The sequence below is a fragment of the Erinaceus europaeus genome, chromosome 15 (genome assembly GCF_950295315.1).
Source record: "Erinaceus europaeus chromosome 15, mEriEur2.1, whole genome shotgun sequence".
Lineage (NCBI taxonomy): Eukaryota > Metazoa > Chordata > Mammalia > Eulipotyphla > Erinaceidae > Erinaceus > Erinaceus europaeus.
In genome coordinates, this window is record NC_080176.1 from 6958829 (window position 1) to 6975670 (window position 16842).

At 51.7% G+C, this 16842-nt stretch overlaps 1 protein-coding gene across 2 annotated transcripts in view; it reads left to right on the forward strand.

The window, feature by feature from the left end:
• The window catches only part of GSG1L (GSG1 like), a 106486-nt gene that overhangs the window by 18206 nt on the left and 71438 nt on the right, over positions 1–16842 (forward strand). The gene's annotated exons all lie outside the window — the stretch shown is intronic.

The following is a 16842-nucleotide window of genomic DNA, read 5'->3' on the forward strand; positions in this document are numbered from 1 at the left end:
CTGTGGCCACAGAACAGAGCCGGAGACACTCAAGGCTACAGAGCTGTGTGTGATGTTTTGTTCAGGTTCTGCGTAACCATGGCGACAGACTTTCCTTTCCTTCCACCCAGCCGACTTGAGCTCCTGCACACATGCCATACACACAGCCCCTCTTCCCTCTACCCCGATCGACTCCTTCTGGCTTGGGCAGAAGGGAAGAGGCGTGTGTGTGTGTGTGTGTGTGTGTGTGTGTGTGTGTGTGTGTGTGTGTAGTGCTGAACCCCTCTGTGAATCTCACATACTTCTGAGGGGAATAGGAGAGTTTGCTCGTGTGTGCGTGGAGGGGGCTTAGAGATGAATGTCTGTATTGTGGAGTCTGTATGCCAGGGTTGTAGGTTCAAATCCTGCCACTACACTTTCCTAAAGGTCTGACTATGGACAAATCACCCCCAACTCTCAGAGCCTCTGCTTCCCAGCCTGCAAAAAGGGAAGAGATATCATTTCCCTGCCCAGACACCACCTCCAGTGGGGGAGACTCTGCCAACTGTCAGAGTAGCCCTTGCACGGTTGTTGTCATAACTTGTAAATGAATATGGGAGGGCTGGGTGGTGACGTACCTAGTACGGAGCACACATAGTACGATGCGCAAGGACCCATGCGAGGATCCGGGTTCGAGCCCCTACTTCCCACCTGCAGCGGGGATGCTTCACAAGCGGAGAAGCAGGTCTGCAGGTGTCTATCGTTCTCTCTCCCTCTCTGTCTTCCCCTCCTCTCTCAGTTTCACTCTGTTCTATTCAACAAAATGGAAAAAATGGCCACCAGGAGCTGTGGATTTGTAGTGCTGGCACCAAGCCCCAGTGATAACCCTGGAGGCAAAAAAAAAAAAAAAAAGACTAGTAAATGAATGTACGAATGCTTACACATGTTTTGAGGGAGGTGCCAGTCCTAGCCACATATCTGTTAAAAGTAAGTGAACTCTGCCAGGCTGGAAGCTTGGGGCCCACTGTGGTGAGAGACTTGGCAAGGGCCTGGTTAACTGACTTTGATACGAGACCAGAGCCTTACACCTAGGAACAGACGCCCGTGGATTTTGCTGTTAGCATTATAATGGTCATTCCGGCTAGTACTGTGCCACTTTGAATCAGTCAGTGGCCGTCAAGACTCAAAACGTGACCTTGGGTTCCATCTGCAGAAACATTCTAGACGGTGTGAAAGGAAGGGGTCATGGTACCTCTGTTCTCTGCAACAGCAGAGCCCCCCCCCCACCAAAGGCATTTGGGTTCAGTTCTGGGTGGCCTCTATCAAGAGGACATCAATGATGTCCTCATCTGTAGGGAAACTGAAGCTGTGAAGTATCCATCATTATTGGCTTGTGGGGGTTGTCTAAGAATTAAGGAAGATGCAAAGGGAACTTTTGCCCTTGTGGGGTGCCCAGTCTCCCAGGGAGAATAGACTCTTGTGTGCAGTAGGGAAGTGCAGTCAGCGGTGAGGCAGGGGTGTTACTGTGTGGAGAGAAGCATTTTAAGCCAGGGGGAGATTAAGAATGGAAAAGTCTGGGGCCCCTGGGAGTTGTTTCACAGACTGCTGGAAGGGAAAAAGACCCTGATTTGTCCTCCAGTCCCCCAGAGGCATTGCCAGAGGGAGGCAGTGCTGGAGAGAACTTCACAAAAAGGAAGTTCAGGGGGTGGGGGGTGGCATACCTGGTTGAGGGCACTTGTTATCGTGTGCAAGGACCTGGTTCAAGCCCCTAGTCCCCACCTGTAGGGGGTAAGCTTCACAAATGCTGATGCAGTGCTACAGGTGTCTTTTTTCTTCCTTCCTCCATCCATACTTCCCTCCCTTTCTTTCTCTCTCTCTTTCTCTCTTTCTCCCTCTTTGTCTCCCTCTCCCCTTTGAATTTCTCTATGTCCTGTCAAAAGAATAAAAAATGGCCACCATGAGCAGTGGATTCGTGATACAGGCACTGAGCCCTAGAAAAAACTCTGATGGTAAATAAAATAATAAAATAAAATAAAATAAAATAAAATAAAATAGGAAGAAGTTCAGGAAGTCCAGACCAGGCCACACTGTTTGGAGTTTTGAGGAAACTGACTCTGGAAGGGAGGACATGAGGTTGTATATGGGGGCATTTTCTTTGGGAGAGGGGGTTTTAGAAGTCCTGGTGGGGAAAAGGGGAGTGTGGGGAGCCCTGAGACAGGATAGGGAGGGTGACCGATCAGTGTTCAGTTCTCAGCTGGTCACCCGTGCGTATTGAGGACCCCTGCTGATGATGTGGAAGACTGTCCCCTAAGAGTGACAGATGACAGGATGGGACATTTTCCCACCAGCTGCCCTGTGTCTCTGGATGTGGGTCTGGGCACCTGTGCCTGCGTGGGGGGTGGGCGTCTGTCCTGGCCACGTAGATTCTTCAGGGCACCCACCTAGAGATGCTGTCACCCTAGTCCTTGGTACCCACAGGTGATGGGGGGGGTGGGGGAGTTGGGACGTGGGTGGATATGGAGGCAGAATCACTTTTTTTTTCTAACCTGCTTTTAATTTTAAATTCCTCTAAACCACCCACTCCAGCCTCACTCTCAGGCTAATTCCAAGCACAGGAGCCCACCCAGATGCTCAGCGTATGGTCACAGGACTGAGCTTGCTGACCAGAATTTGCCTCACGCACATGAACGTTTTCTTTCCTGAGGGAGTGTGGTCTGGTCACACCCTCCACCTCAATTCTCATACATACACACACACACACACACACACACACACACACACACACACACACACACCAACAACCCATGACAACATGTGGCTTGCTTTTCCCCTGGGCAGAGGGAGCTTGGACTTCTCACTTGTATTTATTTATTTATTTATTTATTTATTTATTTATTTATTCCCTTTTGTTGCCCTTGTTGCTTTATTGCTGTAGTTGTTGTTGGATAGGACAGAGAGAAATGGAGAGAGGAGGGGAAGACAGAGAGGGGGAGAGAAAGATAGACACCTGCAGACCTGCTTCACCACTTGTGAAGCGACTCCCCTGCAGGTGGGGAGCTGGGGGGCTCGAACCAGAATCCTTAAGCCGGTCCTTGTGCTTCGCGCCATGTACGCTTAACCCGCTGCACTACCACCCGACTCCCCGGACTTCTCATTTGTAAGTGAAGGGCTGGATGAGGAACTCTTGAATTCTGGAGCTGACTGGAAAAGATTGAATAAGATGTTGAAGAAATGTATTTATTATTATTATTATTATTATCATCATCATCATCATTATACCAGAACACTGCTCAACTCTGGCTGATGGTGCTGGGGATTGAACCTGGACATTGTAGCCTCAGGCATGAACGCCTTCTTACATAACCATTCTGCTGTCTACCCAGCCCAGAACAAGATGTTATCTGAACTGGTCTGAAAATGCACAGAGCCCAATTAGAGATACGGCCATGCTCTTGGTGTCACGCATCTTATGACTCAGATATGGCCCATGGAGGCTCTGCCTAGGGAGTCCAGGTTCTGTGAGGTGTTGAGCTGACAGTGCTGCTGCCAGGGAGCCAGTGTCTGGGGTCCCCACTCGAGCAGGCTCCTCACCCTTTTTTTTTCTTTTGCCTCCAGGGTTATCCACTGACCTGGCAGCCATCTTTTTTCCATTGTTGTTATTGTTGCTGTTATTATTATTGTTGCTGCTGTTGTTGCTGGATAGAACAAAGAGAAATTGAGAGGGTGGGGAAGACAGAGAGGGGGAGAGAAAGATAGACACCTGCAGACCTGCTTCACCGCTTATAAAGCGACCCCCTGCCCCTCGCTGCAGGTGCAGAGCCGGGACTCGAACCGAGATCTTTGTGCTAGACCTTGCGCTTCGCACTATGTGTGCTTAACCGGTGCACTACTGCCTGGCCCTACCCATTTTATTTTTAACTAGCGAGGTACCATCAGAAGCCATAGAACACTCGTATCCTGAACACACACTATGGCTGATAGTGTTGGGGGACCCCCTCCCCCCATGTGAGGCCTACTCTCACTGTGCAGCCGGAGGAGTCATCTGCCCCATTGGGGAGGCTCATGGTGGGGTGATTCTGCCCTCCCCTTAGGAGACTCTGGGGGCTGCCTGGCTGAGGGTGAGGTAGGGGCAGGCTGAGTTCTAGTGCACTGGAAGAGCCAGCCAGCCCTGAGTGAACCCCAGCTCCCCCCACTGGTATCCCCCCACTGGCATCTCCCAGGGTCCTCCTGGAGGCCTCTCAGCTGCCCTTGTTGCCCTCCTCCAGCCCTGTTCTGTGTGGGCACCCCATGAGCCTCGGGCCCTCCGTGCTGGGATGTGCTGGGCTCTGACAGTCTGCTGCCTCCCATGGTAGAGAAGGCAACGCAGTCAAGCTTCTCCCTCTGGTACTTTTCCACCTTCTGCTGCGCAGTTCCCCCTCCGAACAGGCTCCTGGATCATCCGCTTCCTGTTAATTACTGCCAGAAACACCGCGCTGCTTCGCAGTCTTAGTAATGATCCTTATTGAGGGCTTCATACTACTCCTTCCTGTTCACAGAGCACTCCTTCCTGAGCTATGCTGGTGTGCTGGCTGTCCAGCTCATATTTTGGTTTCTGAGAGTTGAAAACTAATGATTTCTCTTCTAGAATAGAATGGCTTTGTTGTCGGTATTGGTGAAATTAGTTTTTTTTTTTTTTTTTGCTTCCAGGGTTATTGCTGGGGCTCGGTGTCTGCACCTCGAATCCACTGTTCCTGGAGGCCATTTTTCCCATTTTGTTGCCCTTGTTGTTACCCTAGTTGTTGGCAATTATTATTATTGTTGTCATTGCTGTTGTTGTTGGATAAGACAGAGAAAAATGAGAGAGGAGGGGAGACAAAGAGGGTCTCGAGAGAAAGACAGACACCTGCAGACCTGCTTCACCACCTGTGAAGCAACTCCCCTGCAGGTGTTGGAGTCTGGGGCTCGGAAATTAGTTTTTTATGGCAATTTCCCAAGTGTTTATCTCTCCTTTCCATGTGTTTCTTGTCACCTTCCCTTTTCTTTTTTTTTTTTTAATTTTTTCTTTTTTTATTGGTTACAGACAATCTGAAATCAAGATGGAAGGGAGGGACAGAGAGGTTGAGAGACACAGAGACACACCTGCAGCCCTGCTTGACCACTTGTGAAGCTTTCCCCCTGCAGGTGGGGACTGGGGGCTCGAACCTGGGTCTTTGCACACTGTAACATGTGCGCTCAACCAGGTGTGCCACGACTTGGCCCCATCTTCTTCCCTTTTCTTTCTCCTCTTCTGCCTCCTCATGAGGCTCCCCACCCCCCGCAAGTGGGGATGGGCGTTTGAACCTAGCTCCCTGCACATGGGGCCGTGGGAACTGCACCGGTGCATCACCGCACAGCCCCTGGACTTGATTTCAAACACTCCGAGGGGCTCCGTCAGGGCCTTCTCAGGCAGGAGGATTTGGTTTTAACAGAAGAGCACTGTGAATGGTAAAGAGACAGTTCTGAGAGAATGAAGGAGTGATTGGTTCTGGTGGCCTGGCCTGGCCTGGCCTGGCCTGGGGGGCTGTTAAAGAGAGGTGAATGGATTCAGAAGTCAGTCTTACTGATGAACTGGATGTGGGGTGGGGGAGGTGCACTGAGGACAGCTCATCGATTCCTGTCCTGAATAAATGACTCTGTCCCTTCCCAAGATGGGGACGTCGGCTGCAGGGGCTTTCGTTCTTGTCTGGTGATTTAACGTGAGAGGAGAGCTCTGGAGTGCCCACCTGGCCTTATTAAGCCTGTGACCTTGTGAGAATCAAGAGGCAACACCGAACAGACAGGAGGCTGTGGGACTGGGAGGAAGGGGCGAGGGTGGGGGTGGTGGTGGAGGGAAGATGTCAACTATCCCAGAGGGACCAGAGCTGTGACATCACCCGGAGAGCATGAGGCTCCAGCCCTCTGGCCCTGGCCCACCAGCTCCTGGCGTTAACATTCATTGCTGCGACTGAGTCTGTAATCTTCTAATTTTCCCAGGCAGACCTGGCCGGCAGTGACTTTGCAGAAGACACTGTGTGGTTGTTTGTGTTTGGATTCCAAGGACTTTTCTCGCTGGCTCCAGGAGCCTTCCTTGTCTCCAAGGAGAATCAAAGTCTGACAGATACCTGAATTAAGGGGGGAGAAAAAAATTCCACCACGTCCACATGCCTCCAGTTACTTCTGCCCTAAACATCAGGGCTGCTCACTGGAGAGGAACCTTCTGGTCAAGAGGTAGGGCAGGCTCTTCTCTCCCCTGGATCCCCGAATGCCCAAGAGCCCGGCCCCAGCTGATCTTGCTGCAATGACTCCCAGCTGCCTTTGCATATCAGTCCCAATTTGTTTCACTTCTGGGTTCTTTTCACCTTCCTCCCTTTTCAATTTATTGGGTAGAGTCGGAAACTGAGGAGGAGGAGGAAATATAAAGGGAGAGAGACAAGGAGACACCTGCAGCCCTGCTCCACTGTTTGTGAAGCTCCCCCGCCCCCCACCTGTCCAGCAGGTGGGGACCAGGGGCTCGAACCCGGTGCACAGTAACAAGTGTGCGCTACCAGGTATGCCACCACCTGGGCTCTGGTCACTTTCCTTTCCAGTGGGGCTAGAATTCTCAGCAAAGCTCAAGAATTCCCAGGACATGTTTTGTTTACTTTTTTCCAAGACATGCTTTTATTCTTTTGTTTTTGTTTGCTGCCAGAACACTGCTCGGCTCTGGCAGTCCTCGTTGTTTGAGAGCTTTGCAGTAGTTGTGGACCTGGAGCCCGAGTAAGATTCTGACCCACATTTAGGTGCGGCCGTTACACACCCATCAGCCATTAATCCACCACCCATCAATTCATCACCCGTGAACCCACTGTCACCCACTCATCTGCCCGCCTTTCATCCGTTTGCTGTGTATCTATCAACCATGAATCCTTAATCCATCCATCATTCCACCACCACCACCATTCATCCGTCCACAATCTGTTTATCCATCACCAGCCATACATCCATCCATCCACACACCTAGCCATCCGTGCACCCACCACTCCTGACCCACCCACCCACCCACAGCACAAATATTTTCAGGTGCCTCTGCTGTCAGGCACCGGTGGGCTCTCCAGATAGACCGAAGGCCCTGGCCTTGAAGAAGCAGGCAGCAGGCAGTGAGAGGAGACAGCCACAGACCCACATGGGGCTTAGAAATGCCCAAGTAACCTGCCTCGCTTTGTGCCTGGCTGTCTGCTTTGTGTTGATGATGCCTGCATTTAACACTTGCTTAGACACTCCAGACTCAGTATGGCATCCTTTCATGTTCAGTTCTGGCCACAGTGCTTGCTCCTAGGACCACTCCAGAGGGTCATTGCAAGCCCTCATTCTCAGGTGAGGAAACTGAGGCCCAGAGAGTGCAGGGAACTGGCCAGGACTGTCGCCCTGGGTGTGACGGGGAAGCTACTCAGACTCAGGCCTTGGGCTCCTGCTCCTAGGCTCTGAGGTCAGGTGCCTCCTGCAGCTCCAGTCTGTCTTTCCACTGGTTTCATCTGAGGTGCCACTGAAGGCTGCTGGTCCCCAAGCCCTCTTTCAATTGCAGTCTTTCTGCCACAGCCCCTCCAGAGAGAGGGAATGCCTGCTCCTGCCTGGGGTCTGGAGCGCAGAGGCTAACCCAGGGCTTGTCAGATTCCCTCAGGGTGGTGTGGTTGGCTCTGAGCCCGGGGCTGGCTCTGTCTGTGCACATGCATTGGGCAAATAAGCGCTTAGCTGAAACTTTCTCCCTGGTACTAATAGGAAGACAGGAGGTGCGTTAAAAAAAAAAAAAGGGGGGAGTCGGGCTGTAGCGCAGCGGGTTAAGCGCAGGTGGCGCAAAGCACAAGGACCAGCATAAGGATCCCGGTTCGAACCCCGGCTCCCCACCTGCAGGGGAGTTGCTTCACAGGCGGTGAAGCAGATCTGCAGGTGTCTGTCTTTCTCTCCTCCTCTCTGTCTTCCCCTCCTCTCTCCATTTCTCTCTTTCCTATACAACAACGACAACAACAATAATAACTACCACAATAAAACAACAAGGGCAACAAAAGGGAATAAATAAATAAAATAAAAAAAAAAAAAAAAAGGAATCGTTTTATTTCTTGGTGAGTTAAAAGCTTGGGCTCTGAAGCAAAACTGCCTGGGATTTAAATTCTCGGGCACACAAGGATCGCTATCTCTCATTCATAGGATTCTTATTATGACTGTGGACAGAATTTCAAAACCACAAACAGAACGGACTTGTGGCTGCCTCTCTTTTGGCCTGGTCCCCAGGCAGCCAAGACTGGCCCTCATGTGCCCGGAATGAGGGCTCAGCATTTGGTCCCCACAGCCTCAGAAGGGGTTTGGTGTTTGAAGCTACTGAGGTTTCAGGACGCTTTTGCATTGGAGTCTGCCCCATACATCCTGTCACAGCCTCCCCCTGCTATCTGCCTCCTGCTTTGAGTTCCATTGAGGCCACGTGATGAGGGGTGGTAGCTCCCAACGCCAGTGAAGGGCAAACTCAGGTCAGAGTCAAAGAAATGACATTTCAGAGGGATTCTCCTCCTAATTTCTCTTTCCTCCCTCCCCCCCCCCCCCCGGCTCTTAGCGGTGCTAAGGCTCGAACCTGGGACTTTGAGCATGCAAATTCTTTTTTTTTTTAAAAAAAGATTTATTTATTAATGAGAAAGATAGGAGGAGAGAGAAAGAACCAGACATCAACCTGGTACATGTGCTGCTGGGGATTGAACTCAGGACCTCATGCTTGAGAATCCAATGCTTTATCTACTGCACCACCTCCCAGACCACGAGTGTGCAAATTCTGTGTGCTCCCATGGTGATATTTCCCTGACCATCTCTCTTTCCCTCCTCCTCTTTCTCCTTTTTATTTTAACCAGAGCACTGCTCAGCACTGGCCGATGGTGCTGGGGTTTGAACCTGGGATCTACAGTGCCTCTAGCATGAAAGCCTTTTGCAGAGCCATTATGCTGTCTTCCTGGCACTTCCCTCTGTCTCTGCTGCAGTGCTTGGGGAGGAAATTCAGCACCTTATACATGTGTGATATCACTGAGTTACGCCTAGACCTGCTCTTTATATTTTAACTTATTTATTTTTATAGTGCCAGGGCCTAGAGCATGTGTGATTTCACTGTTCCAGGCAAAAATGTTCACTTTTTCCTTCTTTCTTTATTTCTCTCTTTCTTTGTTTCTTTGTTTCTTTGTTTCTTTCAACTACACACACACACACACACACACACACACACACACACACACACACAGAGAGAGAGAAACTGTACTCCCATAATACCAGAGCTTTCTCTAACACTGTGGTACTTCCTTGTGGTGCCAAGGTTCAAGGGTTCAGACCCAGGCCATGTGTGTGGCAAGGCATGTGCCATACTAGGTGAAATATCCCTTGCCACCTAGTCTGCACTGAGAGAGAGAGAGAGAGAGAGAGAGACCAAAGCCCCACTCCATCATCCATGGACCCCTTGGTACTGCTGTGGGTACTGCCGTGTGGTATTGAGCCTGGAGCCTGTGCTGCCTGGTTGGCAGGGAGCAGTGGGCATTCTGGGGTGCTGGCCCAGCCCCGGCCCCCGGCCCTAGCTCCTTCCTGAGCACTGGGCTTGGCTGCACATGGGAGGGGTGGGGGGAGGGTGGCCCTGGGCTGAGCGTGCGTCTGTCTGGGTGGCTTCTTTAAAACTGAGCCGGCAGAGAAGTGCGGGAGGCAGTGCGGGCCAGCTGGCGAGACTGGAGAGCCCTCGAGATTCCTCCCTTTGTGGTGCCCACGGCCTCACCAGCTCATTAGCTTCCTGCAGCGCCGACCCTGGCTTTTCTCTCTCTCGGCTGTGGTCACATTTGATGCCCGGTGCCATCCCCAGGGCCGTCAGAATGACAGATGCATCGTGCCCTCCTGTCAGCCCTCACCTGTCCTGACACACTGCTTCCTGACTTTAGACCTCGAACCCCCTAATTATGAAAGGGTTGGGAGGGGGTCCCCACTCCTTTCTTGAGGTCCTAGGCAAAACTTCAGCCTCTATTTCATTTGCCCATCTTTTTTTTTTTTTTTTTTTCTCTTTCTGACCTCCAGAAAGCCAGTGGTAGGAGTGATTAAAATACAGCCAGCCCTTTCCAGTCTGGGACAGGGGACCATGGAGTCTGGGAAACCAAGGAAGGCTTCCTGAAGAAGGTGGCTGTTGAGATGGGACCAGGTTTATGGGAGAGAATGAAAAAGGAGAGAGCATTTCAGGCAGGGAAAACAAACAGCACAGGCACAGCCAGAGGTTGTTTGTGGGGTGCACAAACAGGGAAGCAAGCTTGGAAAGTGGGGTGCCTGTCCCCACGGCTGCCACTTCTTGGAGCAAATGTTGTAAATCATGCAGGAATTCCAGTCTGACTATGTGCAAAGCTCCTATCTCATCTGTTCTTGCAGGTGGAAGTGGGCGGGGAGTGGGGGTCCCCACATGATCGCTGGGAACCATGGCTCCTTCTGCTCAGTCCTCACACAACGTCGTGTGGGACCTCCTCTTGGGTCTGGGAAGCAGTGATTGTCACAGTCTGGGCCCAGGGTGGGCTGAGCCCTCAGATGGGCAACCGCAGGGCCAAGATGGCAGCAGGCCTATTCATTAAGCACCTGCTGTTCAAGGTGTGTCCTGGGTGGGGAGGCTCCTGGGGACTGGGGCCCGGCTCCTGGTCTTGGGTGAGTGGTTTTGTGCACAACATGAACAACTGCACTTGGCGGCCATGTCTCATTTAACCCTCCACACGGCACCAGGAGGCAAACACTACCACTTTCCTAAGGCCAAGAAGAGGTGGGGGAGACAGTGTAACGATTATGCAAAGAGACTTCCATACCCAAGGCTCCCCAGTCCCAGGTTCAGTCCCCTCAGCAGCACTTACTTTCTCTGCTGTGGAGCAGTGCAGTGGGTGAGGAAAGTTCCAGGCGTGTCCGCAGCCACCTTTATAGAGACCCGTCGCGTGCACAGTTCGGGCAGCAACAAGAACAAAGCTGGTGAGAAAGACAGAGTTAGGGCAGTCGGCTGAGGAGTGAGGCAGAGCACCGGCAATGTCTGGAAGCATCCTAATAAAACGGGCACACGCAGCCCCCCCCCCCATGCAGGTTCTGGAGGGCTCTGGCTTCTACTGGGGGCCGTTCCCAAAGCAGGTGCACTACCCAGATGAGCTGTCGTGCAGGCTCTCATCTCTCTCTGTCCTCCTTATCCCGTTGTTTTGTCTTCATATATCAACTGTTAGGGCAAGGGGGAGTTGGAACGAGTGTGGATGCCAGCTAGCCTCCATGGCAAACCTGGCATGTGGGGTGCATGTAGGGTGTTGCCTGGTCCCCAGGGGGAGGGGGCAGGGTGGAGAGGCTGTGAGAGCAGGATCCAGGACTGTGCACCTCCCTCCTTTCCCACGCAGCGCCTGGCATATGGACACGGCTTGGCAGATGCCCAGTCAGTGCGTGGTGGTGGAGTTAGTCACTGAGGGGAAGGTGGGGACAGGTCTCTGCTGACAGGGCCCACGTGCTGAGTCCTACTCTGGGGCCAAGGACACGGCCATTATGTCCTAGGACATCGTGGCCTAAGGCCCTCTGGGGTCCTGAGAAAGGGGGCTTCTCTTCCTGCCTCAAAGCCTTTGTATGTTCGTGTTCCTGTGTGTGTGTCTTCAGCCAGAGTCTCACATGTGTGATTTCACCATTCCCAGGTTATTTTATTTATTTATTTATTTATTTATTTATTTACTTACTTATTTATGATAGAGAGGCTGCCTTAGAAGACGGATAGGTGGGGGCCGGGTGGTAGTGCAGCAGGTTAAGTGCACATGGCACGAAGCACAAGGACCAGCGTAAGGATCCCGGTTTGAGCCCCCAGCTCCCTACCTGCAGGGGGGTCACTTCAGGAGTAGTGAAGCAGGTCTGCAGGTGTCTGTCTTTCTCTCCCCTTCTCTGTCTTCCCCTCCTCCATTTCTCTCTGTCCTATCCAACAATAATGACAACAACAATAATAATAACAACAATAAACAACAAGGACAGCAAAAGGGAAAAATAGCCTCCAGGAGTAGTGGATTCATAGTGCAGGAACTGAGCCCCAGCAATAACCCTGGAGGCAAAAAAAAAAAGATGGATAGGTGATAGATTTAGAATATAGATTTAAAAGATAAGTGGATAGATTTAGAAGACAGATGATAGCTTTAGAATATGGATTTAGAAGGCAAATAGCTGCACAAGGTAGATTAATTATTTTTAGAAGAGTGGCATGAACAGTGTTTTATGTATTATTATTATGAACTTTATTTTTATTGCCACAGGGTTATCACTAGGGCTTGGTGCCAGCACTATGAATCTACTACTCCTGTCGGCCATTTTTCCCAATTTTTTTCCTTTCTGTTTTATTTGATATCACAGAGAGAAACTGAGAGACAGAGACAGAAAGACACCTGCAGACCTGCTTCACCACCTGTAAAGCAACTCCCCTGCAGGTGGGGAGCCGGGGACTCGAGCCGGGATCCTTATGTCAATCCTTGCGCTTAATCCACTGCGCTACTGCCCGACTCCCTTATTATTATATTTTTAACCAGAGCACTCCACAGCTCTGGCTTATGGTGGTGCTGAGAATTAAACCTGGGACTTTAGAGCCTCAGGAAGAAAAATCTTTCACAGAACCATTATAACTGTCTCCCCCCTGCCCAGAAGAAAGGCTTAAAAGACAGATAGGTGATAGATACTAGTTAGAAGCTACATGACAGGTTAAATAGATGGTAGACAGACAGACACCGTGGCACCAGAGTTTCCCCTGTACCATAGCAACTGCCATGTGGTGCCAGGGTCTGAACTTGAGCTGCATGCCGGGCAAGGCCCACGCCCTCCCTGGGGCCCCTGCTCTCAGCCTGGTGCTGCTCTTTCTTCTGGAAACGCCAGCCCTCCCTGAAGCCACATGCTGCCACTTCTCTCTCCACGTAAGTCACCTCCTCAAGGAAGCTGGGACTGGTCATTCCCTCTCCCCCGAGACTAGGTGGGTCCCCCAGATCCATCACATCTTCTCTTTTCCTTTTTAAGCTTTATGTATTGAAGTAATTTGTGTTGTTGCTGCCACCAGGGTTTTTGCTGGGACTTTGTGCTTGCATGTTGGACTCTTTTCATTGTTATTATTATTGGTATTGTTTATTAAAACAGCAAAGAGAGGGAGAGGGAGAGGGAGAGAGAAGCACCCACAGCACTGCCTCTTATAAAGCTTCCCTTCTGCAGGTGTTCCCAAGATGGCCGTGGACTCAAGCCTTGGAGCCTGGTGAAGTGTGTGCTCCAGACAGGGCAAGCCAGTTCCTGGTCCCCTGGAGTCACTAAAAAAATGGATCCAATGTGTGTATGAGAGAAACAGAGACAGAGAGGCAGAAAGAGTGAGTGAGAGAGAGACAGAGATAGACGGAGACCAGAGCACTGCTCTGTCATTCATATTCAGTACTGGGGATTGAATCCAGTGCTCCTCCCCCCCACATGCCAGGAATGTACCCTGCCTGCTGAGACCCTCCCTCCTGGCCTTTCTGGTTTACTTCACACCATTCCTGGCAGCCGTGCAGGTGCCCTGCTGGCAGGTGTGTGTTTGCTCAGGACTCAGTCCTGCCTGGCTCATCATCTGCTGTGAACACTGATCAGCAGCTCACAGGGGAGGACATTGGGGCCCAGAGAGGTTGAGTAACTGGCCTGAGATAACACAGCAAGCAAGCAAGGGTGGGGCCTGACGGAATCTGTCCGCCCGCAGAACCCCAGCACAGGCAGCCTGGCGCAGTGAACACACCACGTGCCAAGTGTGCTATAACTGGCAGCAGCGAGCGAGCTTCAGGGTGGTGGGAGGGCATGGGGGTGGGACTGACTCAGTCCTGGGTGTGGATGGCTGCTTGGGAGAGGTGGCAACCTTGGAGCTCAGGAGCTGTGAGTAGTTTGGAGTAGCTGTAGGGGAACTCTGGGCACAGGCTGCCAAGGTGGGGAGGAGGGTGGACTTGGCAGAACTCTCAGAGGTCCTGAGCAGGAGGGGACACCGGCCAGAGGGTATCCCCCTCGAGTTAGGTCAGGACTGGCCAGTCCCGGGCATGGTGCCCCTTGTCTTTTGCTCTCTATTTTCAGAAGCTGGGATAATTCCAAAGAGCAGTGTGTCTGGTCCCATCATTAGGGGAGGCCTGATGCCCTTTGGTCTCCAGCAGCAGAATTGGGTTGACCAGATGTCCCTCTGCTGGGTGCCTGTAGGAAGTCTTGCTTCTCTTCCACTGTTAGAACACATCACACATAGTGGCCCCCAAATGACACAGCTTCACTGTCTCAGCATAAGGAGTCCCCAATGCTCACTCACATTGTGACCTTGGAGTCCCAGCCTCCAGAACCATGAGTGATACCCACGGCTCTGGCGTTTGAGTCACCCAGTTAGTTAGTTCGAGCTCTTTATTTTTCTTCTTCCCCTTTTGTTGCCCTTGTTGTTGTAACCTTGTTGTGGCTATTATTGTTGTTGTTGATGTCGTTCGTTGTTGGATAGGACAGAGAGAAATGGAGAGAGGAGGGGAAGACAGTGAGGGGGAGAGAAAGACAGACATCTGCAGACCTGCTTCACTGCCTGTGAAGCGACTCCCCTGCAGGTGGGGAGCCGAGGCTGGAATCGGGATCCTTATACCAGTCCTTGTGCTTCAAGTTCTTTCTATTAGTTGAGGGGGCGCCTGGTACTTCTCCCTCTTGGGCTCTCAAAGTGCTTTTCACCTTGTTTCTGTGGCCATCTCTCGTTCCCAGTCTCTGCCCCTGCCTTTACCGGTCCTGATCTCTCACTCACTCTTGCCCCCCCGTCTTAGCCCACCCTTCTTCTTTCCCACCTCGCCTCCTTCTGGCCTTGCTGACTGAGAGAGGAGTCCTCTCTTTCCCTCTCCCAGCACCCCCTCTGATTGCACTGCCGACAGGAGTGGAGGCCCATACATGCCCCAAGTCCCCAGGGTGTTGTCACAGGCTCTGTGTGGGCCCCTGAGGTGGCAGTGCTGGGGTGCTGACTGACGGACATTAAGGAACGTGGGCTTCTGAGGAGGCCCCCAAGCTCCAAAGCCCAATCCCTGCCCTCTATCATGTCTGTCCCCGTGGGCTGTCTCCTTACTTCTTGAGCCTGTTGTGTGCACAGACGCTTCTGGCCAAGTGGCCGTCCGCTTCCATGTTGTCTTATTTTCCTGGTTTCAGGGCCGTTAGAGCAGCCTTCTGTTCACAATACCCCAGTCGCAGTCTTTAGGATCTGGCCTATCCTTTTTGTTGCCCCTGCTTCTGGTGTTCCCAGTGAATGCTCCCCATATCCTAAGTTCCAAGTAACTTTGGGGCCTGTCCAGTCAGAATCTCCCGTAGTGTTGGGGGACTGAGATGGGGGATAAGGATGGAGGGAATCAGTGGAGATCATGGGGCATAGTGAGCAGTGGGCACTTTGGGGGGGTCGTCTGTGCAGCCTGCTCTTCCTCTGGGAATTTCCTCAGTCATAACTGTGGCCATTGCTGGCAGCCATATTTCCCTCTGTAGATGACCATTCCCTGGATGTGCTGATTGGTTACTGGGTTGGACACCTGACCTGAGCTGAACCAGTCAGCTTCCCTCTCCTGGGAAATCTGAGGACTCTGAGCATTAAGTCAGGCTCTGTAGAATATGACTACAGAGCAAGGGGCAGACAGCTTGACTTGAAGCAGGCTGAAGAGAGCCTGAAGCAGACTTAGGAGGGCTTGAGAGAAGGACCCTAAAACTAAGACAGCCAGAATGAAGCTCCCTTTCTCTGCTGTCTGGGTTCAGCGAGATAGCCCAGTTTCCTATACTCACAAGCTTCTAGGCTTAAACTGTGAGTGGGTTCTCCTTTGCAATCACACAGCCTCCAGCTAGAGCTTTTAAAATGCAAATCAGATGACTGTGCTCTTCTACTTGGGTCCCTCCAGTGACTTCCTGGAGCCCCAGCCTCGCAGCTCAGCTTGCTCCAACCAAGTAAGCATGACCCTGCACACTCCTCTTCCCCCTCCTGAGCTCCCTCCAGAGTTTCTAGCCTTTTGGCTGCTTCTTCAGCCAAGTGCATTCTTGCCCCAGGGCCTTTGTACTGGGGAGGGAGCAGCTTCTCTCTGGAGCTCTCCACCTGCATCCACATGGCTGCCTTCTGGCTGCTGCTGGAATGTTCTCTCAGCAGAGCTGACAGGCCCTGCTTGCCCAAACAGAGAGACCCAGCCCACACATTATGCCATCACAGCACCCTGTTTTGTTTAGAGCACACACCGCTGTGGGTTTACTTGTTTACTGCTTGTCTCCCCTGCTGGAATGAAAACTTTCTGTCTTGTTCACCACTGGATCCTCAGCACTCCGAACAGTGCCTGATGCATTGTTGCTTAATGAAGATTTGTTTTTCAAACATGTAATACGAGAGAGAGAACTGGATTCCCTAGAGCTCAGCCTGGGCTTGCTGGAGAGTTCCAGGACCTGTCTCATTCTTCCTGTGAGGGCCCTGTTGGCTACTTGGCCCTAGGGGATCACAACCCCTATGTTTCCAAGTGGAAACTGGGCTGTGCAGAGGCAGTAAGTGCAGCAGAGAGGACTCATATGTTGGGACTGAGGAGCACTGTCTCCCAGGTCAGTGTCTGCTCTCATAGGCCTGGGTCCTAGGCATGCTTTTTGTGAGTCCAAGAGAGTCCCCATTTTTCTAACAGTCTTCCAGGAAGCAGGAAGGGGACCATGGTTCTGATTGCCCAAGACTAGGAAGGACCTTCTGTCTAGAAACAAAACAAAACAAAACCTTCTGGGGTTATCTGGCTAAGGAGACTATTTCTACATGAGGCTGTTCTATTTTCCATCAGACACATTTCCTGCTGTAAAGAGACAGCCTCTTCCAGCAAGCTGCATGCTGGTGCTGACAACACCGGTGTCTCGTGCACACAG